Here is a 25,710-nt window from a genome sequence, read left to right on the forward strand (position 1 = left end):
CTCTCTCTCTCTCTCTCTCTCTCTCTCTCTCTCTCTCTCTCTCTCTCTCTCTCTCATTTTCTTTCTCTCTGTGCGCGAAAACCACTTGACGATCCGCTCGCGAATTAACATGACGTTCACATTGATGCAATTTCTGCGGGCAGTCTGCTGCTTAAATTTTTCGACGAAGCGCAAAGTATGCGTTAATATTTTAATGCGCTTTTAATACGAGCGCGGCGAATTAATATTTTAATATCGTGCATGCCGCCAATTGCCTGCATAATTCAATTTATCGACGCGCCTCCTGCGCCAAAGCGCCCGAAACTCCACGCGTAATAGTGAGATACGCGCTTCTTCGGGAGCTCGTTTCGGTAGCGACGACATAGAAATTTTGCGCTACTAAATCAAACTTATCGTGTCCACGAAGGAAAGAGAGGAAAACGAAATCCTAAATTATTACCTCGTCTACTACGTGGATTCTTTAGTTTTATGTCGCACGCGCATGTGTGTATGTGTGTGTGTACGCGCGCGCGTGTGTGTCTGTTACAACACGTGTAACAGGAAAGCCAAAAATCGTTGAAAGGCGGAAGAACATATTTTTCTATTTGAGATCTTTTGGTCTCTCCCGGCTTCCTGGCTCGTTCGATCGCGGAGACACGGGGAGAGAGAAAGAGAGAAGAAAGATAGAGAAGGAGGGAGAAAGAGAGAGAAAGAGAGGGGTAGCAGCACGCCCGGTCGATTACGCGCCACGCAATTTACCGGCTTTGCCGCGCCGGAAATTAATTTTATATCGGTCAGTCGTTAAGGCGCGAACAAACGAGAAGCGCCTTCACCTTATTACGGAACAATCCCGAGCACGGTCAGTTAATTCGCGGAGGCGCAGCGAGAGCAGGCGGTAGTGATGGGGGAGGAAGGCAGGCAGAGGTTGAGAGAGCGCGACTTTCGTGACGGCGGGAGGCCACGGGCGCTCGGCTTAATCAAATTCAAGATTAAACTTCGGAGTTTCGTAAGTCGTTCCTCGCGAATATTTGTCGGGGAGCGATTTTAATTTCCATAAGTACCGCAATCTCGCCTCTTTCGGTGTGCCCTGCTTGCTGTCCCCTCCCCTATTCCCGTCTCGTTGCGTTCGCCTGGGCCTTTACCTTCGCCGCGTGTCCGCGCGTAAGAGAACAAGAGCGCCCATGCGCCGCGCGTTGTAATATTAAAACTTTCGATACCGGAAATTCTCGGCGCGGGATTTCGGTGATTTGCATTTTAACGACCGCGAAAGCAAGAGACAGATAGATAGAAAGAGGGAGGAGGAAAAAGTCTCTGTTTCTGCGCGAGCATTCCGAACCCTCGAGGAGCAAGTTTTCGGGTATCGTGTATGCTGATCAAAATTCCATCGCGATCGTGTGTATCTGTCTCTGTAACGGCATTAAGCGCCGTTCCGGCGACTTCGAGTTGACTCATTGTCTGGCTTGACTTTGTTTTCTCCCTTTCGACCACGTATCCCCGGGATCTCGTGAATTTTCGAGCGGCTGTTTTCCAACGCGAGATACCTCGATACCGTGTTTCCGATTGTATCTCTGAAAATTGCGCGCGTGACATAATTTCGTAATAACAACGGAATGTTCACGTTCGCCAAAAGCTCGGGGACGCGAGGTCTGCTCCGTCACCGACACATCTCCAGCTTCGATATTGCCGCGTGCATTCTCACGCGTTAATTTCAATATCGGTCGTGCGCGCGCGCGCGCAACGAAACTGTCAATTAGAAGTGTAAATTCTTTACTGCGCACTCGTGGCCGTTATGTAATGGCGGAGATACACCTGATTAAATTTCTGCCGCTATCACGCGCACCTGCCGCCCGATTTAAGATCCCTCGCGAGGAAGAGCACCGGCGGTCGAGAGAACACAACCACCTCGATATTTTCCCTCGTGGCGCAATTTTACATCCCATGGCGACCCAGTTGCTGCCTCTGATCCCGGGAATGACGCCAAAGTGCCGTTCTTTCTTTCTCTATCTTCCTTCTCGTCTTTTTGGAATATTTTTAAAACCTGTGTAGTCACTTTTGGAGAGAATTACGGGCCGTCGCGGGGGAAATATTTGCTGAAATTATTTCGCAGCGAAATCGAGAAACTTGCTCCCGCGCTGCGGGAAACAGAGTGAGATTTTTATCAAGCGCAATGACTCTCAAATTAATAACTGATTGCTCCTCGCATTCATCTTCCGTGGTGTATCTTTCCTATCGAAACTGTCGTAACTCTTCACGATGGCGCCTGTATCGGAGTAACGACCTGTTCTACTTAAGGCTCCTTGAATAATGCATCCCCGGAGATTGACGGATTATTTCTGGCGCGCTTTGCGCCAGCACGTGTCTTACCGCGGGCGAAATTTACCGTTATTGAGGCTTTCCCGATATTCCCGATCATTTCCCGCTCGTCGCGCCGAGAAGCCGGCCAAGCCGGCCAGTCCACGGCTTCTGCGATCCCGCATTCTCGATCCCGCGCGATCGACGGAGCGAACGAGCGCGGAATACGGGGCGTTTTGGCCGCGTTTGCACGAAAATCGTCGCAGTGCGAGCAGTTTACCGCGGCGCGCGCGGAGAGAGCCGCCCCGTTCGCGCGCGGCTAACGATAATTAAGCAGTCCACTCGACATTATAATACGGGCAATTTACTTGAGAAACGCGCGAGCGCGGGAAATTACGACGCGCCGCGCACCTACGGCGCCAGGGGAAGGAGGGAGGAAATTAACGAAATTCCGTTTGCTCGTGCTGGCGCGATACAACGCCGTGCTTCGCCTCGCGTAGGGTCGATAGGGTGTCGGGGAGGATGCGAGAGGCGACTCGACTTCGCTCTTCTCCTCTTCCTCCTCCCCCCCCCCTCTCTCTCACTCTCTTGTTCTCTGTCTCTCTGTTTACCGCCGAAGGCAGTTATTACGGCGTTATTTCAACCCCTCCGGCTATATCTCCCTCTGCACATCGTGGTATTAAATTCCCATATTGTCACGCTACGCGACCCCGGCAAAGTGCAGTCGCGAACGCGGATACTGTAATTTTTATCGATGGACCGCCGTGCACGCGCGAACGAAAAAAAAGGAAAAAAAATAACGATCTTTATGAAATGACGCGTCCAATAGCGCCAACGTCCCATATCCACCTACGAGGACACGTGTGCCATTGTATATTTATGTATGCGGGGGTGAATGCGCGATAGATGAAGCAGGGCGAGGAGGGCAGGGGCAGGGAGGGGAGGGGGAGGGGCAGGGTAAGGCAGAACAGGGATGTATGTCGTGTACATAGATGTGTTGATACGGATGCATACGTTATCTAGCTGCCTAGCTACCTACCCTGCGGGCAGTTGGTCCGCGCGTTCGTTGTTTGCTCATCTTTCTTTCACGCTCTCACGAGATATACGCGCACATAAACGTACACGCGCACATCCACACACAGTCGCAGCAATATAACTCAATCCGTTAAGGTTACAGGGAGTGAATCAATTACAGCTTCGCGTACGAAACCTCCGTTAATAGAACGGCGCTTTGAAGCCACGTCGGTGTAATGCATTCGGAAATGAATTACTCGACCTGGTGTTATCCGCGGGGCATACAGCGGGGCCGTTTCTGATCAAGCGCGTGTGTCCTATGGAATACCGTATCTGTGTCCCTTTCTCTCTCTCTCTCTCTCTCTCTCTCTCTCTCTCTCTCTGAGTCAGTCGGTCTGTCTGTCTGTCTAGGAGAGGTCTGCAAGTTCTGTAATATCATTAGCTTATTTGCATCCGCAAACACGACGGACCGGCTGTCGAATCTAGAAACCGCCGACTTATCGGCAAATTGGATTAATTCGCGATACGTTGGATCGCGGACCCTGCGATTTCCCAGCGGGCTATTTTCGCGAGGAACCGCGTCCTTCCTCCGCGCGAAGATCCATGGCCGTAATCGCGCGATCTCTCCGCCGGCATCTCGGCGTATATATCCTTCGCGACAAATTCTCTTCTTTGCCTTCGCCCTTATCGCGACTCATATATTCGCATTATTTGTGTGTACGTCCGTGTCTCGGGGTTATTACTTCGCACGTCGTATACGCGTACACGTACTCCCGTGCGCGCGAAATACGCGGCGCAGCGCGGCAATAAAAATGCAAAACTTACGTCGCCCCGACCGCGGCAATGGCGTGCTGCGTTTCTGAAAGTAATGCACGACATTTATCGACTCCGAGCCGTCCGAGGTGGCTCACGAGAAAGTATCAGACGCGCCGACGTGACGAACGACGCCCAAGTTTATGCAAGTTTAGCCACGCGCTCCTCACGCACCTCGCCGCGCGGCATTAAGGTATTAAATTTTCATATACACCACGCCACACCCGTGCCGTCGGCCGGATAATTTTGCGAGATGTAAATCGCCGGTTAATGTTACGCGCACGCGTCCTTGTTAATTCATATCGATGGCCGAGCATACGCGCCATAACGCGAGGAAATATGAACACACACGATCGGTCGTATTTCCACGTTACTGACGGACCACCGTGTGCTGTGTGTGAGTTCGCGCGCGCGCAAATTCTATTATTGAAAATATCCCGAAATTTATTTAATTATTTTTCGAAACCACACACACTGCGCGCGGCGCTGTCGCCAGCAGCGGAGAACGATCGTAAGTTTTTCGTTACGATTATTTGCGCATTCGTGCAAATATGTTTCGATCGCGGCGCTGTGCAAATCTTGATTACCGTAGGAGATTTTTCGCGCACACTGTTTCACGCGCATTCCATTGGCGATGGGAAAGACGTGAAAAATTCCGACGATCTCGTGCAGCCGCCGTCGTGCAGCGGTTTACGGAAATCTCCGGTCTCGGGTTTAGAGAAGTTCGGGGGAAATCTATACATGTCGGCAGTCGCGCAACTTTGCCCGATGTTCGCAACCCTTGTTTGGCAAGCCCTTCCGTGATCAGGTTTATCCCACGCGCGCGAAATCGATGCAGACGCTCCGACTGAAAGAGCGAGAGAGGGAGATGAGGGGGAGAGAGAGAGAGAGAGAGAGAGAGAAAGAGAGATCAGCAGGACGGGGAAGGGAGTTTTAGTCCGTTCGAATTAATTGCATCGCAACGAGAAGCTCCGTAAACGAATGCGTAGCACGCACGCCATGCAATTTATGCGATTGCTCGTGGCCGTTGAATTCCTAGCCATGTAGGTCCGCACATCACCGTGGATATTTCACAAGCGCGCGTAATGCTTCTCGATCTTGAAGGGAGGAGAGCACTTCGTTCTTTTCACAGATTACGAAAATAGCCGACGGGTACTGCGAAATTGATCTCTTTTTACCTTGTGAAAATATGTTCTCATTACTTTAAAAATGCGAGGAAAAGTATAATTCCGGAAAAAATCGTGTCTGCGCTACGTCGAAATACTTTTTCCTACAGACTCGTACAAGTTTTCTGTTAGTTTTGCGACGATGACTCGAAGCGCGCTTATCGTGGCTTAGGTTCGTATTAATAGCCAGCTATTACTTGAAACTCGTCTCGAGTGAGACACTCATGCGCTGCAAATCCGGGTGTGAGTTATCTTTAGACGCATAAGCGTGTAATTTGGCCGAAGCTCTTTCTACACGTTCCTTACCGTTTTAAGTCACGTCACTTAGTACGTTGAAGACATGTAAATTACAATTTAATACGTTAAGCTAGTATCAAATATAAGTTGTGACCTAAACCGACGAGAAACGTGCAAAAAAGAATTCGTCCAAAATAACATACTTGGCTTCACACTGCAGATTCGAATTCAGAGTTAGATGAGAGTCCTTCATTTAGATCGCGTGACTACGAATATAAATGCCACACGTATCATACGAATCAACTGAACTCAACTTTGAATCTAACTCCGGATAGAAATCTCACATATTACAAGACATTTCAAGCGTCAACTTGTTAATACAGGCCTTAGATTAATCTGTCGTCCGTGTATTTCGCCTGTCGTTCTTTCCTTTTCCATTTTGAAATTAACCGTCTCCATTTCGCGCGAAATTATTTTGCTCTCGACAGAATGGCGCAGAGCGCGCGTCAGCTCCGCATAATCGTTTCACTATTCGTAAAACAATTCACCCGTCCGGCGATCGGACGGCGGAAAACTTTTGGGCACGCGCTACCATGGCGTCGCGATTCCGGCGGGATCATTTAACCGAATCGTGCCGCAAATCGCGTGGGCGAGCCGAAACTCTGACATGACAGCTCGGCGCTCGGTACGACACTATACTTTCGCAATTACTCTATGTTAATTATGCGTTTTAGCCCGTTTGTTGAGCCTCTCGTGCTCGTTTTTCACTTCTCTCTTTCTCTCTCTGCCACCGTTAAAATTCGATCTCCTCTCCATCCCCCTGATGTGCGCGCGCGTGCATGTACAGTTTCTCTTTCCCGGCGTTTCTCTTCCCCTCTGTGTACCCATCGAGTTCACGTACGTAATCGCGTAGGTTTACATCCCCCTGTGTGCATCGCGGGCTCTGATTCGCAGTGCCTCGCGATTACGGCGCTTAATCGAGCGATTCGTTTGCTACGTGCGCGCCCCGGAACAGGAGAGTTAGCCTGGCTAGATAGCGCAGCCGAGTCGAGTGTTACGTGGACACACAACGCGCTCCTCCATCGATCACAAGGGGCCTGATGGCGATGAAGTGGCCTTCGACCACAGCGCATTAACTTAGCGCCCTTAGGCTTATCAGTTTTCGAATGATCCGTTCGTTAAGCGACCGCGGTCCTCCTGGTCGGATCGATACTCGATTTCCTTAAGTAACCCCGCCGCTTATCTCGACTGGGAGATTTATTTTTTATTTCTCGGACTTGCGAGAGAAAGAAAGACAGTGAGAAAGAGCGTTGTACGTTTGTTATCGACTTCTCGAATCGGCGCGCGCGTACTGATTAAAATTCGATTGCTTTCTCACGTTCCCTGACATTTAGTAGCTCGATAAGTATCGTTAAATTTACCGGTGTTATAAATGTCACATCATGGTATTTAGCGGGCGGTTTCTCGCGGTCGATGAAATGACGTTTCTCGCGCGTTCGCCCTAATGGCGATCCATCCGGCGAGCGCAAACGCGGTGGCTTTAAATTTCTCGGCGCGCGCGTCGAACCTGACGTCGGCTGTCCAGGAAACGCCGTGGGTACGATTTGAAGCGGCCGCGGATAGCGTTAAAGACGGCTGTGGGAACTTTTCGGTCGATAGTCATTACCGTTCGAGGCGAGCCGAGTACGATCGTGAGGCCAAGTGCGATCCGCCTCGCACAAACCGCCTTCACCGCCATCGCCGTCGTCGTCGTTGTCGTCCCGGCTTCGCGAGTGTGCCCGACGACGTTTTTCTATGACACGGAAATCACTACACTTTCCGCCGTTGCGAATTACCTACCACCCGACTGCTCTCACCCGGCTCTTCTGTGGAGAACTCGCCGACGGTTCTGCACGTTCGCCTGAGTCATCGCCGCGAATTGCGTCGGCGGTTTGTGCGCACGTGAGCGCGAATGCGTTCTTGACGAGAGAAAGAGAGCATGAAGAAAGGCATCTGCTCGCCAAGAAACATATTTTTCGGATAATTAAAATTCCGGCGACGAAAGATGTACGCGGAGGTCCGCCGACTTATAAATTCGAGAATTGGAAGAACTCGGAAGAAAGTAGATCCAGCCGGTCCCGAGGAAAAGACACGTAGCGTTTTCGCCATTGTGTGTGGCGTTGTAATTTCACGGTTCAGTACGACTGGCGATTTCGTGGGCGCGATTCGCGATCAATAATACGTCGACATGACGGCCATGCGTTGCTTCTGAAGCTCTATATGACTCGAAGGAGCCGCGAAACGTTGTGAAACTGAAACAACGCGCTCTGCGTTTGGTAATTGCGCTGGAAAAATTCGCCGTAGGATGTGTTGCTCACGGTACGGCGAGCGGAGCCGTGACACGGACTTCATTGTGACGTCTGACGAACAAATTAAGATAAAAAGTCGTAATCTCTCTCTCATTTTCTTTAACGAGGAGGTCAAGCGCGTCTCGCGAGTGATAAGCTGTGCAACGAGCATGGATATCTTTCGCAGATGCGTTCGACGAGCAGATAATGCGCGCTTAATATGCGTGTTTTCGCGAACACGGCGGTAAAGTATAGCGGGCGAGATGTTAACATGAGAAAAAGCAAGAGAGGAGAGAAGGAGAGCAGTCGGGGAATAACAACGCGCAAGAGAGAGCGAGCGCGCAAGGGTCCGCTTTAAAAATCTAATCTCCCGGAAAGTTAAGGCCCCTTATGTTTAAAGTGTCCCGGCTCTCCATTGTGAGCCACCGCCACCGCCGCCGCCGGGTTTCTCACTCGAAAATAGCCAGCCACCGCTGTGCATAGCGTGTAATATGGTACGAAGGAGATAAGGACGACATGTATGTCGACGAGTCACACAAGATAAGCTGAAGAACCGGCACGGTTACCGTGGGGGAACTTCCTCATTTCTCAACCCCTTCCGCACTTATCGTCCTGGTTATGTGCCATTTCCATACACCTAATGGCGCACCGCGAATAGCGAAACAGCATTTCGTTTTAATGGGGAACGGTGTACATACACACCCCCGTTGTGCGAGGGGACTTTTGGCAAGTTCCCGTCGTGTCGTCGTCGTCGTCGTCGTCGTCGTCGTCGTCGACGTCGACGTCGACGTCCAAACTTCCTCTTCGTTAAGTACTTTGGCAACACGTCCTTGAGAGTTTTTGCCGACGACGACGGCGACGACGGGGTTAAGCGTTCGCGCATATGCGCGCGTTGGGAAAATTTACACGCTTCGGTTGCAAGTAATTTTAGCTCTTAGCGACCTACGGTATCGAGTATCCCGATGTCTGACGGCGTGACGCGGGCCCCGACCTTGAATGCAACAACCATCGAGCATACGTGTTTGCGCACGACGATAAGCCCGCTGTTGATTCAAATGCAGTCATCATCGCGCGATCTTAGATACGTGAGAGCGTCGTTCGTCCCGCGAGAAGCGATGGAAACTTCAGGTGAAAGTAAAATCGCGCTGTCTGTGCGGATACTAATAATACCTGAACTCTCTGCTTCTCATTGTTTTGGTTTCGATAAATATGAATATTTAAGCTTTTAACGTGTAATATATCTTGCTTCTTGAAAGTTTAAATATTCATAGTTGGTGACCAAAGCGATAAGAACGTCCAGAGTTAGGTCCAGCGTTATTAGTGTCCAGGTATTTTTATCTTGTTTCTTTTTTAAAATCGTGACGGAGAATCTACGCCACGAGCGGAATCATTTCTCGTTGTACGTAATTGACGGCTCTAATTATTCGCCAATTTAATATTGACAAATATTTGAATAATGAAAAGAATAATAATCGACGTCAAGTGGCCTGGATTAGAGAACGACGATGTTGTGTATGTATGCGTGTGTGTATTCTTGAATCTCTCGAGATTAATTGCCCGATATATTAATATAAGTCGTTTATTTTTAAAGCGATTAAAATCTCGTTGAAATGAGAGTACGCCGTGTCACTCTACGTGTCAGATTCACTTAAATGCATTATGTGTCCAAATGTGTCACTTTGAAATTGGACTATTCGCGATATCCCGCATGAATACGTGTAACTAAATTATCGGATACTCGGAGTGTGGTACGATGAGACTCTTTGGTCATTAATTAGCGCGACATTTCGCTTCGCAGTTCTAATTCTCGCAGAGCAAACCTCGCGGCACGCGCTGTCGTTTGAAGAAGACTTACTTGGGCGGCGAGCGACCGTCCGCATTTCCAATTAGAAATTCATCACGTCTCGCGTTTCCTCGAGAATAAACCGGTCTCTCTCGGGAGGGATACTCCTTGGGGAAATATGTGTTGAAATAAGTCCTCCGATACCGCGTCGCCTACGATAACCTATCTCTGCGAGAGCGCAAATAACGTTAGAATTCATGGGTGCGGCCGTTCCGCGGCGAGTTAATGCCTCAATGTTACGACGCATAATTTTCTTCGCCGTCGGACAGTCAAAATATTTGCACTGCGCGGGAATATTACGTCCCCGAGTCCTATATAATTCCGGTTTATTCCGCGCCTTAACCCAGCCGAAGTCCTTGCGCCTCGCCTGCCTTTTGCCCCTTTTTACCACGCGTTAATCAATTTTGCGTTTTTGCTGGCGCACTCACCGGCTCGGGAAGCCACTTTGAGATCGTCTCTCGTATCGTCAGCTTATACTGTTAACGCCGTTGTTACGCGATTAATTTCCCCGCTCTTTAAAGTCGAAGCCGTGGCTTTTTCACGTCGATCCCGAGGACATTAAGCTCCCCTCTGCCGGTGACATTCTCCTACTGAGGCAGCGTTTCTTTCACGTGGGTGTCGCGCGCGCACGAAGGGCGAAATAACTTCATCATCTCCGTCGTTGAACGCGGAATCTCGTCTACACGGTCGTCTATTTTCTAGACTACCGTTAGTCACTCAAGCCGTTCGCCTATACACGCTCCACGCGATACCACACAATTTTCTGACCGGTCGTTTTCGCTCCTACGCCGCATCGCTTCGGGCATATTGCAATCATGACGGTTAATGTTGCCTGCAATTATCGCGCTTGTGGATCTTATGGGACGCGTTCCACATTGCGCGCGAGTCACTTATCGTTTATCCACATTCACACAGGTGTGTCTCGCCATAACGCGCAAATTCAATTAACATCGGGAGAAAGTTGGCTTCAAGTATGAGAACGTTGCGCGGCCCATTACGCAAGAATCAAAACCGCCGACATTCCCCCGCCCGGAACCCTGCACTCCTCTATTGTTACCAATCGCGCTTCAAGAGAGCGGATCGCGCGGAATCGCCGCAAGCGGACGGATTCCTCCTGCTCGAACGTCCTCCAATGTCGGTCCGAGCGAGTCGCCGCCGTCTTTGCGTTATTCGTTGCCGAATCGGGGGCAATTCGATCCGGCACATTAATCAGCGCGATTATGGTAATCCGCGACGACGCAGCAGCGCCCTGCACAACCGCGCGTCCGCCGCAGACACTCACACACCCCGAGCGAGCGGCGGGGAGGGGGAGAAGTCCGCACCCAGGAGTGGCTGCTGCACCCACGGATGCACCCACGGATGCACGCTCCGCTGGTTGCCTTAAGCCATGGTCCGCGCGCAACGGCGATGCATCGCGGCGCCGTCGGGCCGCTTTAAATTGACGTTGTATGTGCGCCGCGCTAATCCCGCATCTTTCGGGCCCGTACGATCGATAGCGGACGAGATATCGTTATCGGATAATTGCTATCCTTCCGCTAATTGCGCATTAATGCATCCGCGGATGCGGAGCGGTTTAATCCGCGCGGGTCCCGCGCGTTACGAGCGGCCGAACTCGGAACGATCTTCCTTCCGGCGCGGAATTGCCGTTCCAAAAGTGAACGTGAGACGGGAATATAAAAGCGAATGCACACACAGGCTGCTTGAATACTTCATTGGGCGACGCGCGCTTTTCGTGCAACGCTAAATAATTCGTGTTGTTCCACATTTCTCACACATTTCCCGAACGGTTTTGTTTTCGGGAAATTGGTTCAACTTTTCCGACTAATTAACGTGTGTTATGACTTTTTCGTTTGTTTATATATATATATATATATATATATATATATATATATATATATTTGTTTGAAAAAAAATATGTAGTCTGTAGATTTCGCTCGAAATTGTCGGCCGCGTTTGCCGCTTCTCTTGGGGCCCTTTTAATACTTTAGAACACCGGGACCGGTTTTTGGAGGTATCATCGCGCACGCCACCCTCGGGTTTCCTCGCGAAACGCGTCGTTAAAATTTTATGATCGTGCGCGCCGCGTCGTACATATTCATGACTTATGCGTTCGCCACGGCGACAGTTTGCGACGGCACGTTCCGGTCAAGCACCGCCTCCGGGTTTGATCCACTGCGTCCGTTCGTCAAAAATCACGCGAATTTGGGGGAAGAGTTCGCTCATCCAATTAACGAGGATTATTTCGTTTTATCGATTATTTATTATTTATTTCAACGTGTACGCGCGCTTTGGCTCTCGATCCGAACATTTCCCGGCGCTCGCTCGTCGGGCTAACATTGCGACATTAAAAGTCCGCATTTCGCAATACGATTGCAACTTGCGTTTCCGAAAACGAGTGCAGCTTTTATTTGAGAGAGATCTTCGGCCGCGTACTTTCCCTTTCGAGTGCTGCAGGGGGCGCTGCCACACCCAGCTGGAAGATATAATTGAAATAGTCCCGACGAATTAAAGGGTAATTACGGCGGGAGTATTCACTCCCGCGCGGCACCGGTCGTGATTCCCTCTACGATAGTTAATTAGCAATTGCGCGCGCGCTTAATTTCGACTTTACGACCGATTCCCGTGGTCGATTCTGAAGCCGCGTTCTTTTGTCCGCATCCGGCATATCCCGGGGAAACGGTCGCGGATTTCGCCCGGCTTCAAATCCCATTGATCGCGACGGCGGTGGCGACGGCACTGCGATATGCGTCGCATATGCATATCCTGTCGAGTTTTAATGCGCGATTAATTAATCGAATGATGCGAAATAAACGTTCCGCGTTGAAATCCCATCTCGGCTGTCGGCGTAGCAAAACGTGACGTTGAGCGAGCCATCCTTTTCCACTCGAGTCACATAATTGAACGGACTAAATCCATCTCCTCTACCCGTCCTCCTCTCCTTTCTTCCTCTCTCTCTTTCTCTCTCGCGTACACACCCTGCTTCGTTCACCCCTTTCCTTCGCCTCCATCGTGCTCTCTTCGTTGTGTCCCCGTTTAACGTCAGTCCGAATTGGGTGTAGTTAATTGACGTCTACTGTCGAAAGAAATGTATTCGGTAACCGTTAAACGAATTCCGTTTTTCAGCCCTCCCCTTGCCTGCCCGCCCGCCCTTCCCCACTTCGCTGTCTCTTCTCTTTACGGAATGGAATGACAATGAGAGAGGTGCCGTCGGTGGCGGCACGAGAGGGAGAGAAAAAGAGGGAGAGAGACAAGGAGAACAAGACACCACGAATATTTTATTTCGACGCGAGACACTTAAGGACGAGGCCGCGTATGCATATAGACGACAGCCAGCTCTTCCTTCGAACGTGCTTTATTCTAACGCGAAATAGGAATTTGCCCGACGAGACGGCGGGGTGATCGACGGAATGGAGAAAACAGCGCGCGGCTCCCCACGTCAATTGACAGCGTTTTATTAACCGAGTCCCCCGCCGACCTCCTTGTTTTTTTCACTTTACGCGGTGGCGCGGGAACGGGGTGGCGCGCTACGTGAGAGGGGTAGCGAAACTTGGAGTATTTTATTACGTTGCGAGACGTCGTTGCGGCGTACCGGCAGGGACCGAGGAGAGAGACGCATACAAATGACGAAATGTTGCGCGATCGAGCGCAACCGCGAGCCTCGTGTCGATCGGTCACGGGGAAACGTAAGAACCGTAGACTACCACCGCGGTCGGCTACGTGCGTCAACAGAGCGAACGCGTGCCTGGCTTGTGCATACGACCGTCGGCTCTCCCGCTAGAAATTGTCATACTTCTGGAATGCGATTGGGAATATGCAAGCGGAGATATGTGTCCCGTTCAATTACAACGGAATTTATCCAATAAGATAAAATGTCGATTGGTTTTTGCGCGTGAAATTATATTTTCGTAACGAGGTCACGCATGGCATTTCGGCAAAGTGCGAGCTTCAACTGATTAACGAAAAAACTAGGAGATCACTTTGTTTCACAATTAAACAGATTTGGCGAACATTATTTTCCGGATTTCGAGAGGAGTACGGACGTCATGGTAAAAAAGTTTTCAGAATAATTGCAAATTTGTTGGCGAATGGAAATCTGAAGCCGATCCTGTAAACGAGTCAAATGGCACGCGGTGAGCTCGGCTGTGATCAAAGTAGCTTTTAATTATCGTTTATTATTTAGTCGCGAATACGGTCGGCAGCACTGCCGGCGCGGCCAGTGTTGTTCGGGTACGTTTATTTGATTGCACTGAGTATGCTGCGACCATTTCGCCGTAAAAGCGACAGTATTCCGGAAGGATACTCCGTAACGATAAAATGAATTCCCGTTTTCTTGTTCGGAGAATGGAATAAAAACGAACGGACGGGAAGGCGAAAGAGAAATCGAGGGAGAAAGAGGCAGAGAGAGAAAGAGAGAGAGAGAAAGAAAGAAAGAAAGAGAGAGAGAGAGAGAGAAAGAGAGACAGCGAGAATCGGAGGGGTTGAGGGAGACAATGAGAGTATTTTATTCCATCGCAAGACACTTAAGGACGTGGAAGGGTGCAGTCGTATGAATATAAATGACAGTAGGTTGCTTTGAATACGCTTTGTTTTTCCGCGGAATGGGAGTTTAAAAGGCGATACGCGCGCACAGCATGGCACGGCGGAAAATTCCTCTCTCGCGAATTTCGTATTGACTGAAAATATGATATTAACGTCGCGAGAGACGCGGCATTAAATATTTAAACAAGCTGTCAGGATGTGCCGACGACACATCCTCATTATTCCTCCGAATCTGTTTCTTCAAATTAATCGTCGTTTATTTAAGAAGTAACGTCCGCGAACGTTCTTTCAGTCGCGAGTTTTTCCAAATAATATTCGGGCTCCGTCTTCTCTCGCTGAGATTTTTTTTTCGGTGGAACGGCGCTTCGCTTATCTCGATTCCGGCGTTTAATTAAATAAGCTGAGAATTGTATCTCTCAATGAAGTCGGGTCGCGCATTTCTCTGTGTTTGGTTCTTGATAGCCATAACCGGTTGGGACATGTGTGCAGTTGGTGTATAAAAGAAGCAAAGATAACTTATTTATTGCTTAAAAGAAATACTTCTGGTATAAGGAAGGTGGAGTTTAGGGGTGCGCGCAAGCAAAATAATTTTTTTACTTCTTGCTCCAACTTACGTTAATCTTGGTATAAGCCGGAGTAATAAGTAAGAAAGTCTTTTTGACGTAAGTTTGAGTAAAAAATAAAAAAGTCTTTGAGACATTGTGTGTAAAATACATATAAAATTATCTCGTCGACTACTTAATTAAGACGATAATCTAGTTGCATTAGTTTTAAGTAATTCAACACTAGTTTCGATTGTAATTGTGCCGTTTCGCGAATTACGACAGGCGCATTCGGCGCGAACGATTTAGAATTTAACTTTAGTAAGCCGACACGCTCGGCCATTCCCTTTCACATGCTGCTCACAGCTTATTCGTACCTAATTAAAGTATAATTTTCTAATTACCGTCGTCGAGGCGCTCCCCGACATCAGGATATTTGCATAACGTTAATTTAACGGGTATGCTCACGCGCGCGTATGCAGCAGCAGCTCCCTCCTCCTCGTCTCGTCGCCCCGTCGTTTCCCGGGCCTGTTTGAGACGTCTTCTCGAATAGCAAATATGAACGGACGACGAAGGGAGCAGCGGCTAAAGGTTCCTGCCTTCGACGGTTGAATGCGCTTTGTTTCCCGCCGAAAGACAATCCAGACGTCTGCGCGAAAGCGGAGAAAGAGGCGCGTACCGACTTAAACGTTAAAGGGTCGATCCGTGCGGAGAACGACGGAAACGGGCAAGTACGGTATACGCGCGAGAAAACGAAGAGACGCGACGAAAGAGAACCGACGACGAGAAGAGGTGGAAGGAGGACGAGAGACATAGGTAACATGTCGACGTCCTCGGTGGGACGCGACGCGACGTTCTCGAGCGCATCCTCGTAGAGCGTTCTGTGTGCCACTGGATGGAATCCCGGGTTCCCTTAATTACAACGACCCTCTTCCGTCCCATTAATAAGCGGCCTAAACAAACTGCCGTCATATAAATACTTGGATTTCTCTCTACCTCGATCACGAGCTCTCTCTCTTCCTCCCTCCCTCCCTCCCTCACTCTCTTTTTCTCTGCGTCTTCCTCTCTCTATTGCTGGCTTAGACACACGCATAGTCTCCAGCTCGGTTCTCGCAGTTCCTCCTTTTTACCTTGTATCCCTTTCTGCTTCCTTGCCCTGCCAACATCGGCGCCCTTCTCTTTCCCTATAATTAAATTTGCACCGAGCTTCGCGAGTTTGGCTCCTCCGTTCATTTAATCGGACACCGGGCGTTAGTATAATTAAAAGCACATCTCTTTTGGAATTCGCCTCATCCGGACTGCCTTCGTCTCTCCACCTTTTCTTTCTCTCTCTTTCTCCTGCCTTTCTGCCGACACGAACGTCGCCTCTCGTTCGCTAATTGCGGTGTATATCGTTGCTGTGGAAGTCTGTGTGCACGCTAGTGCTTTCGGCACTTCTCACGGACGAAAGCTTGCGCCATGATATGCGCACCGCAAATAAGCCTCCGTCCGTCCGTCTGTCCGGCGGACAGCTGAACGAGCGAACGAGCAAACCGAAAGAAGAACCCACGCGGTGCTTCACAGGGAAATCCGGCGACGCTTCGGTCTTTGTTCGCACGCCGCGGGAAATTATTCGGACTCGAATAATTGCGAGAATATGTTGCAATTATCGCGCGCGCGAAAGGACCGGCCGTACTCGTAAAGGCGCGCACTCGTCGTTAGACGAGCCGCGTGTGCCGTCGTGTTAGCGCTGGGTGAGAGGAAGAGAGAAGCAGAGAGAGAGAGAGAGAGAGAGAGAGAGAGAGAGAGAGAGAGAGAGAGGAAGCTGAATACGAGCGCGTGATTTAAAACCTATTTTCAGGAACCTCGTGTCATTAAGAGAAAACGGTTTTATACGTTGTGCGCGGCGAAGCAACAATAATGTGAGTTCGTTCAAACTAGTAAGAATAGTTTTCTCTCTCTCTCTCTCTCTCTCTCTCTCTCTCTCTCTCTGTGTTCCCCATTTAGTCGATTTATTTGCCGCATTTCACGCGCGGAGATAGTTCCACGATTTTATGCAAATTCAGCGCGCGAGCCGTTAAAAAGCAGCTTTTTCTCGCGCACGGCGATTGTGCAAATTACCGTCTTGCACAGGCGACTTGCGTTATCGACTTTTATTGCATTCGTTTTCATTTTTATCACAGTAAATTCTGCTTTACTCCACTCGACCGCCGTCGTATTTTGTATTTTGGGTGATGTGAAAACCGCATATTTTTATATTTACCTGTTTACTCGCGCCGCTAACACACGGCTGTGTTATGTACCATCGCGATCGCGTGGAAAAGCCAACCTAACCTAACGCGGAGATATCTCATAGCTCCAAGTTTCCGAATAAACGGCCGCGGGCTCGCCGGCTCTCCTCGCGGGGCAGGGGCAATCGATTTCGCTATTATATGCCGGGGACCGTTTTACTTTACGTTCCGTAGAATAAACACGGAATCGTAAATTGCGGATGATGGCCGGTGCCGGAGAAACTAAATGGCTGCGATTATTCGTGCGGTCCCCGGCCGCGGCACGTACGCCCGACTTTATCGTAGCCGCCAGCTTTGAGATATACCATCCGCGCGCCCGGGACGTACAACGTTTTCCTCGATACTCGACGAATTACGACGACGGGCTCGCATTTTTCTCGGATGTGCCGGCCGTAAGACGCCCGATCGACAATTACACACGTACGACGTACGCGTCTGGACTCCGCCGCGTTTTATCTTGTGAAGCACGTTTAGCGCGCTCCAAAGCGTGACACGGATTCTTCGTCGTCGGGGGAACCTCGTGTTATCCTCGTCGGTTGCCCTTATTGCGGACAGACGAACGGACGGACGTACGGACGTTGCTTTCGCGACGCTCCCGTCGCGGTCACTGACGCGAAATTTCCATCGAGAGATGGACCGTCGAAGTACCGGATTGCGTGTCGAGATTTATCTCGGATTTCTTTTTCATGCTTCGTGTTTCGTCCTTGATGGGTATTAAAGGAGCGATCGCATCAGAGGTTCGAATGAAACCGGTATTATTATACGATTTCATCCTACCTTGACTCGCTAATCGCGCAAAACTTCATGTTTTATACGATAAAAATATCCGACACTCTCAGTTTTCGTATCTGAATACATGTGTGTATGTGATTCGCAGAGTTGAATATGAAACGTAGAGTTTCATGTGAGCAGCTCTGTGTCGGATCATTATTTACTAAATGACAAATCGCCCGGAAATATCCACGCGGAATTTTGCTGGACTGAGTGTGCAATCCCTTGCTAACAGTTACTTAACTAACATTGGGTGTCGTGTATATTTCTGGCGTTACATTGTCTATTCCTTTGGAATTAATACCGCGTTTCTAATTCCTAATTAATAAATTCGACGATTGTCCGATTTTATTGTTACTTGAGTGAATCAATAGTACTTACAAGTGTAAGAGACGCCGATTCGACATGTCGCGACAAGCATCGGTTGTGTATGTCGAAAAGTGGGAGGATTAATTCTTACTGACGTACTTGCGATACTTCCCGACGATCGTACGTCGCTATTTCGACACTTCTGATATTTACTTCCGCGCGAGACTAACTTGCGACAGGCAAAAGAGGCATAAAGTGCGAAGCGATGTCGATCGATGTGTCCATGGCGGTTGTTCGATGCGAAAAGATCGAAATTCAAGATGGCCGCAATATTACACGGTCCGACAAGGATGCAATCTATAGGACATCATTTTCTTGTTAACAGACTGATGTTACAATCCGAGATTCGGCATCACTTTTCTTTTTTACTCAAATTTTCATCGAATTCTTAGTTTCCGATTAATAAATTCGATGGTCGTCCGATTCTGTCATACCATTTGAATGAGTCAGTGGAACTTACAAGTGTGTAAAACGCTGACTCGACACGTCGCAACGGTGGCACGTAAATGTCGCGAAATAAGAAGATTATTCGCTACCGACGTACTTACGATACTTCTCGACGATCGTACATCGCTATTTCGACACTCGATATTTATTTCCGTGCGAGATTCACTTTGGACAGGCGAAAGACGCGTAAAACGCGGAGCGCTCGACGTGTTAATGGTGGCTGCCCGACGTAAACAGGTCGGAAATGGCAGCGCGATTGATCACGTACGCCAAAAATACGCGACGAGACGTGAACGGTGTTGAAACGTGAAGTCGTACAACGATGCGCTCTGTACACTTAGGTTAAGGTCCAATTGAAACTAGCAATGCTGTTGAGTCCGTAAAGCACGACTGTGAACGCTATTCACAATCAAATCTTACGCTTAAGATCGTATATTAAGTTCACTTTCATATATTATACGAATTATTTCATTGGCCGCGGAGTATCTGAAGATAAACGTAAGATAATTTCAAAGTTGAACTATAAATACCGGCTTGCGATTGGTTTAACTCGCGGATACTTTGTCACTAGTTAGCATAGTTACTAAAAGTTTTTGGCCAACTGTATTCTTATCTAGCATTTCTTATGACGCGAATATCAACATTTCGGAGTTACATTCGTCGGATGTAATAATTCGCTGCACTTTATCGCGACAGACGGAAATTTCAGCGAAAGAAGGGTATCTCGAACGCGTTTATCGATCAGTCGCGCGCGCGATTATCGATTGGTGGCGTGCGTGTTTGCGCGTTCGCTCGCTCGCCGCGTCGTTGTCGCGGCGCGACAACGTTTTCGCGCGCGCATTTTCGCGTACATCATCAATCGCGTCGCCATTATTGACCTTTCTGTGTCGAGCAGCTGCCATTAGCACATCGATCGATATCGCTTCGTGTTTTGCGCTTGTTTTGCCCGTAAGTGAGTCTCACGCGGAAAAAAGTGTCGGGAGTGCCGAAATGGCGATGTGCGATCGTCGGGAAGCATCGTAAGTATGTCAGCAGCGAATAATCTGCTCGTTTCCTCCGACACATACAACCGATGCCTGTCGCGACGTGTCGAGTCCGCGTCTCTCACATCTCACCGAGTACCTCATTCAAGTAGCAATAAAAGCGAACGACCGCCGGATTTATTAATCGGAAATTAGAAATACGATGATTGTCAGAGGAATATATAATATGACGCCAGAGATATACATGACGTCGAATCTTGGTATGTTGCGTCAGCCAAAGGGTAGACACAGCCCCGCGCATATCTTACCATTCGGTTCGTTCTGTTGCAACGTCCGGCTGTCTTGTAGCTTGTTCGCTTCGGAGTACGTCCGAGTTTCGCACAGTAACGATGCCGCAGCGCGTCGGGCCGTACGAGATCTTTTATACGCATTGTTACGTATGCAGAGATACGGAGGCGTACATATGTATGGGCGGGTGGCGCAGCGGGGGGTGTTCGAAGGGCATAGAGTTTCTCAATATTTAATAGCGTCTGGGTACGAGTGCTGGCTCGACACTTCTGAAATTGCAAGGCGTGAAGGACTCGAGAGCGGCGCGGAAATGGGGAATAGACGAAAGGCAGGAAGGAAGGAAGGAAGGATAGGGTAGGATAGGGTAGGGTAGGGTAGAATAGGGTAGAGTAGGTGGGGGAGGGCGAGAACGGAGGAATTCGTCCGTTGTCTACTCCGAAGTCTCACGGTGATTACACGGGCTCGAGAGAGCGCGACGTGGCGTGCATTATGAAGAAAACGGTGGCTTCGCGCCGTCTACCGCGACGAGCCCACATGTCGCAATTACGAAGCCGATCTACCGCGTGCCGGCGTTCCCGGAATAACGTCGACGGAAAGCGAATCGTACCTTCGAGAGATCGCACGTGCACACGTAATACGTACACGCGCGCGCGTGTTTCCTCTCCCGTATTTCCGTGGCTGTTACGAATACGCTCGCGGCCGATTCGCGGCGTTTGATTCCGCTGGATCTCGCATGTACAAAGGTAAATCAACGCATGGTATTGCTCTCGATAAACGACGCGTGTCGCTCGAAGGCTGCAAACGACTGTAAAGTTGAGAGAAAGGGAGGACGCGGGAAGATATCGCGGTACAGATTTAAAGGGAGTCTAGAGCTCCGGATGGGGGGCGGGAAGGCCTTCGAGAGAGCGGGACAGACCAAGGGAGGACAGAGAACGAGGAAAGAGGTGCTCGTTCACTCGCTTTCTCTCTCTCTCTCTCTCTTTCTCTCGGTAGACAAGCAGGAGAGAGGTGGAGGAGAGCAAGAGAAGTATGAGGAAGAGAAGGAGGAGAAAGAGAAGGACGAGCGAAGCATAGTGAGATTGGAATACCCACCACGTAGAAGCTGTAGAGACGGCAGAGTTGGTAGGAGAAGGGAGGAACGGGGAGGGTGGGAAGGTGGGCGAGAAGGGGATTCTGATCCGAGTCAGAAGAGACACAGCAAAGAGAGCACGAGGAGGACCGGGTGGCCATGGTAGAGACACTTTCGTGAGATTGAGCCCGAATTCAATAGGGGATGAATAAAATATAAACCAGCCGCTCTATTGCAATCCTACGCGGCGGCTAAGGGCGGCAGCCGACCCTTGTGTAAATAAATAAAAACTATATCCGTCCCCGGAAACCACACACGCGCGCAGGTATACACGCGCGCGCACGCACGCACGCACAAGCGGACGTTCGTGCGACGCCCGGTTGCACACGGGCCGTCTGATACTACCGCGAAGCTAAATGGCCGATTAAATCAATCGCTTCCGTCGTTCGCAGCGTGATTTTCTATCCGGGATATTTACAGGCCGCGGCGATTTACAGCTGTATCTTAATAACAAACGACAGAGGGAGGTTAATCCAATAGCTGTCATTTGGCCGTGAAAATTTTATCGAGGAACTCGGAGAGATCTATGCGACCCTCTGACATCTATTTCCTCATTTTCGCGATTCGTATCGCGTCGAAATTTACGCGAGTGCATTCGCGCGCGTTTTTAAATCGCGACAAGTGATTGACGCTTCGGCGAGTTTGTCGTGCGCGAGCGATAAACATTCAGTGGTACTGGAATTATTACTTTTGCAAATGTCATACATACGGCAAAGGGATTTTCGCGTCTGAGAGACTAGCGCGGGTTCGGGGATTAAACATATCCTCGATACAAAGGACGCAGATTATGAGCGAGGAAAGTCGAGATCTTGCCGGCTGCCTCGATGTGCAGCTTCGCGCATCTATGCAAATTACGGTGCAACAGGCACAGCACGCCGGCATATCTAAGCACGCCGATCGAATACGAGCGAACGAGCGAGCGAGCGAGCTTCCGCTCGCGTTCCTAGTTATTATACCGATTACAACGGCAGTCGCGGAAATAATTAGATCGCGGCGTCAAAGAGAGCGCGTTGCCGTTTGGATTTAATCGAATCAACCGTGGAACTTTCTCAAAGAAAGTTATGTTTCGTGCGGAAACTCCCGATGCCCGTCATTATATCCTTTGATCTCGAAGCTGAAGTCTTCCGCTGACGAATTACGTTCTAATTAAGACGAACCCGACGATCGCGGTTCTTGTCGAGGCGCCCCGCTGATGGTGGATTCAAAATTGAACCCCTGCGATTTCTGTCCGTTCGTCGGAAAACTCGTCGTTATCAGCGTCGTGAAAAAAGCGTCGCGCGTCCACGGGGATTACTTTCGCGTCTCGGCCAGAAAATAGATTTCTTCGGGCTCTCTTCGGCGCAACATTTCTCACCTCACGACCTCGTCGTCGTCGTAAAGGATTGACGTGTGCAGCGTACACGTCGAAAGGGATCGTGTCGCGATGGCGGCGGCCGATCGATTATCGGTGCGTCGAAATTTTGCCGCATCCACCGCTACTTCGGTATTAGACGCGGCCACGCAGCAACACACAGGCGCTCGCAGACGTTCGGAGTAAGCAGCCCGACGAAGGGGAGCGAAGGAGGGAGGTGGTGGAGGAGGAGGGGGAGGGGGAGGTGATAGAGAAGGAGGAGAAGGGGTGGATGCGACTTGGGCGGGAGAACCCGCCGGCTCGCAATATTTCGCGTTCATAGCGTTGCTAAGCCGCAACTAACCGCCTTGTTAGGAAGTTACTCCTCCTCTCGACCTCTCGCATCCTCTCTCCCCCGCGCTGCTCTCCTCTTCCGGTTTCTGTTCTCATCCCACTTTTACTCCTCCGCCTCTCGCCCTCAGCGCACCGTGTTCGCCGTGCCGCCTGTTTTCTCCTCTCGTCCGGCCGCCACTTGTCCTTCTCTTTCTTGCATGTGAGCCGCCGTCTTTCTTTCCTCGTTCCTTTCCTCATTGTATATTATACACACACGTTCTCTCGCTCTATCCTCCGTCACCCTTGAATTCGTTCGCTTCCTTCTACTCTATTCGTTTCCTCGGAACGTACAGTCGCGCTTTCGTCTGCCCCCTTGCGCTTGTTACTGAGAGTGTCTCTACCGAGTGTTTTCGAATTCGACAGTGACAATCTCGGGGGAAGATATTTTCTACTTTTTTTGTACACGAGTATATTATTTTCAACATTAAATGAGAGAGAGAGAGAGAGATAGAGAGAGAGAAAGAGAAAGAGAGAGAAAGAGAAAGAAAGAGAAAGAGAGAGAAAGAGAGAGATACGCTTCTTTCTTCTTTTATTGTCCGCATCATTCGCGGCTTCTGGAAACGGTTCTCTAAACAGAAACACGGTTGACGCGGAGGCACCCCAGTACTTCCGCGCCGCTTCTCCACTCGAGCGTATTCCCCGGGACACATCCTCCTGATCTCGCCCCAGACCACCCACCGGATACTAAATCATAACTTGAGAAATTCGCGTGCTGCGCGCGGGACACCTTTAAGACCTCAGAGGAAACTTGGCGGAGGAGGATACTGCTGCCCTTGCAAACCTTTGATAACTTAGTACGTAACGTCTCCGTCGCGGCAATCCTCGTAGTCTGCCATTTCGTGTGCGAGTGTGTTACGTGGAGCCCCTACCAACGTAAACTCACTTACGCGGCGGCTGCCGGTTAGGTTAAAGTCTAATTGTAGACGCCGCGTGAGCCTCGGGACAACTTATTCGTCAAATAGATTCTTCCGCTTCGGATTTAAGTGGCGAAACCGTCGCGGTGAAAACGCTACAATTATTACACGCTGGAGACGTTTTCATTAACAGTTCTTGTTGGTCCCTAAGAAACAGAAATTTTGCTTTTCTCGACCAAAACGTATTTGGATAGTTCACTGTCACATTAGTTTGATCAAACTTTTTCTCTCCGCATATATGGAGAGAAATGCTAAAAATTGTAAAATTTTGCAACCGAGGAATATTGATATCCTGCAGTAATAGATTATATCCTCTCATTTTACATGTGCTATTCATATTTTAGGAACTAAAATTGAGAAAAAAACACATTGAAATTTATAAAGGGACCGCCGCGAGTGACGTGGAACTTTATAGAGAAATTTATAGATCTATCACATTTCACAGAAATAAACTTTATATATCTTAATAAAAAAATATATATTTTCAAGTATTTCTTTCATAGCATGAAATGTATTGTTAATACATTATGTCTCCTAGCAAAACACACCGTAACGACAGTCCAATCCTGCACTTTTCACAGTAAAACTGTGAAAAGAATTACAAATACGAAAAAAAGAAAAAAAAAATTACAATATTGTCTCCGTATGCGTAAATTTGTGAGCTGCGACATATATATGCATACAATATTATAACGCCGACAACCACCGCGGCAATCAACATGTTAATAACGTGAGATTCCCCGAGAGAAGAGCAGAATACTTTCAGGGGAGGGGGAAACATTCGAGTATACATACATATATATGTATGTATATATACTCGGAGTATCCCTCACGGAGATTACGTATCGTTATTCTTGAATGATATTGCATCTCCATCCCGCCGACGATTCTCCTCGGCTGCGTCTTCGAGAGCTCGAGGTTGCTCGAATGTAAACTGGATCGCGACAGCCGATGCTTGGCTCTTCTCCCGAGGATATCTCCTTTGACGTTCAAAGGCTCCTTTGATGCGCGGCTTATATTCCTATCGGAATTAAATATGCGATTTCATGTAACTGCGTGCGCAAGCGGCGCCGACCAATATCCGAATTCAATTTACGACGAAGCCGATCACTTTTTTTTCCTCTCTCCCTCGTCTATTCATGCGATGCGATAATGTTTATTTTCTTTTGATCTCCTACGAAAATATAGTCGCAAACGCGCGACAAGTAAAATACGATAGTTGAATAAAGAAGTCGCGTGTAAACTTTTTAATATCCGTTTTTATCTTACGACGAGTTTCACATTGAAAGGTTCCTCTGTTACGCTTTCGCCGCGAGATCTGAATTTTCGCGTTCGCGATTGCGAACACGGTACAAAGTTTCGATTAAATTAATGTTTATCTTCCTTTGATCTCCTACGTAAATATGGTCAAACGCATGACAAGCAGTACGATAGTTGGATAAAGAAGAAATCGCTTGTAAACTTTTTAATATCCGTTGTTTTTGTCTTACAACGGATTTTGTGTGGGAAGATTCCTCGATTATACGCTTTCGCCGCGAGGTCTCAATTTCTACGCTAGCAATTTGCGAACGCGGTACGAAGTTTAGACCGAATTAACGAGAATGAGAGCGCTCTCCGAGGAGAAGAAAGGAAAAACGGAGAAACACGTCCATTTTTCCAGCGACTTTGAAGCACGTAGATTAAAGGCGGCGTTTTGTCACGTTTTATCGCGCGTTCATCTCGTTCAATTCTATAGCACGGCGGGATGGAGTCGACCGGCCGGTCAATTCGCGAAAAAGCGAGAGCGAAGAGCGCGTGTCTTATTGAGGAATCAAAAGCTACGGCTCTACAACGAAGCAATAGTTAAGAGCGTAAATCTTGATACGTGCCGTATCCAATTTATCTGCGCCCGATATATGGCGTTATTAAATACGTGACCTTACTGGACGCGCTTTTATAGAGTGTTGCGCGCTATATAGTTTTATCGCCGTCGGCCATAAGTTTCATTGGGAGGTCGCGATTGTCCGGAAAAATGAAACGCGCGAAGTCGAGTAATAAAATAACGTCGAAATTGCGCGAAAACTG

The 25,710-nt window shown here is 49.1% G+C and overlaps 1 protein-coding gene and 1 long non-coding RNA gene across 13 annotated transcripts in view; both read left to right on the top strand.

Annotated features, from left to right (window-relative positions):
* LOC116842723 (mRNA decay activator protein ZFP36L3-like) overlaps positions 1-25,710 on the top strand; it is a 442,334-nt gene that overhangs the window by 245,826 nt on the left and 170,798 nt on the right. The window lies entirely within an intron of this gene.
* Positions 16,738-25,710, top strand: part of LOC116842732 — a 55,839-nt gene continuing 46,866 nt past the window's right edge. Inside the window, exon 1 of the long non-coding RNA XR_004377766.1 lies at positions 16,738-19,628. This is a non-coding gene — a long non-coding RNA (uncharacterized LOC116842732). The remainder of the gene's footprint in view (positions 19,629-25,710) is intronic.

This window comes from Odontomachus brunneus, unplaced genomic scaffold (genome assembly GCF_010583005.1).
Source record: "Odontomachus brunneus isolate Ranch 3 - 2012 unplaced genomic scaffold, Obru_v1 Obru_scaffold_027, whole genome shotgun sequence".
In the NCBI taxonomy this organism is placed as follows: domain Eukaryota; kingdom Metazoa; phylum Arthropoda; class Insecta; order Hymenoptera; family Formicidae; genus Odontomachus; species Odontomachus brunneus.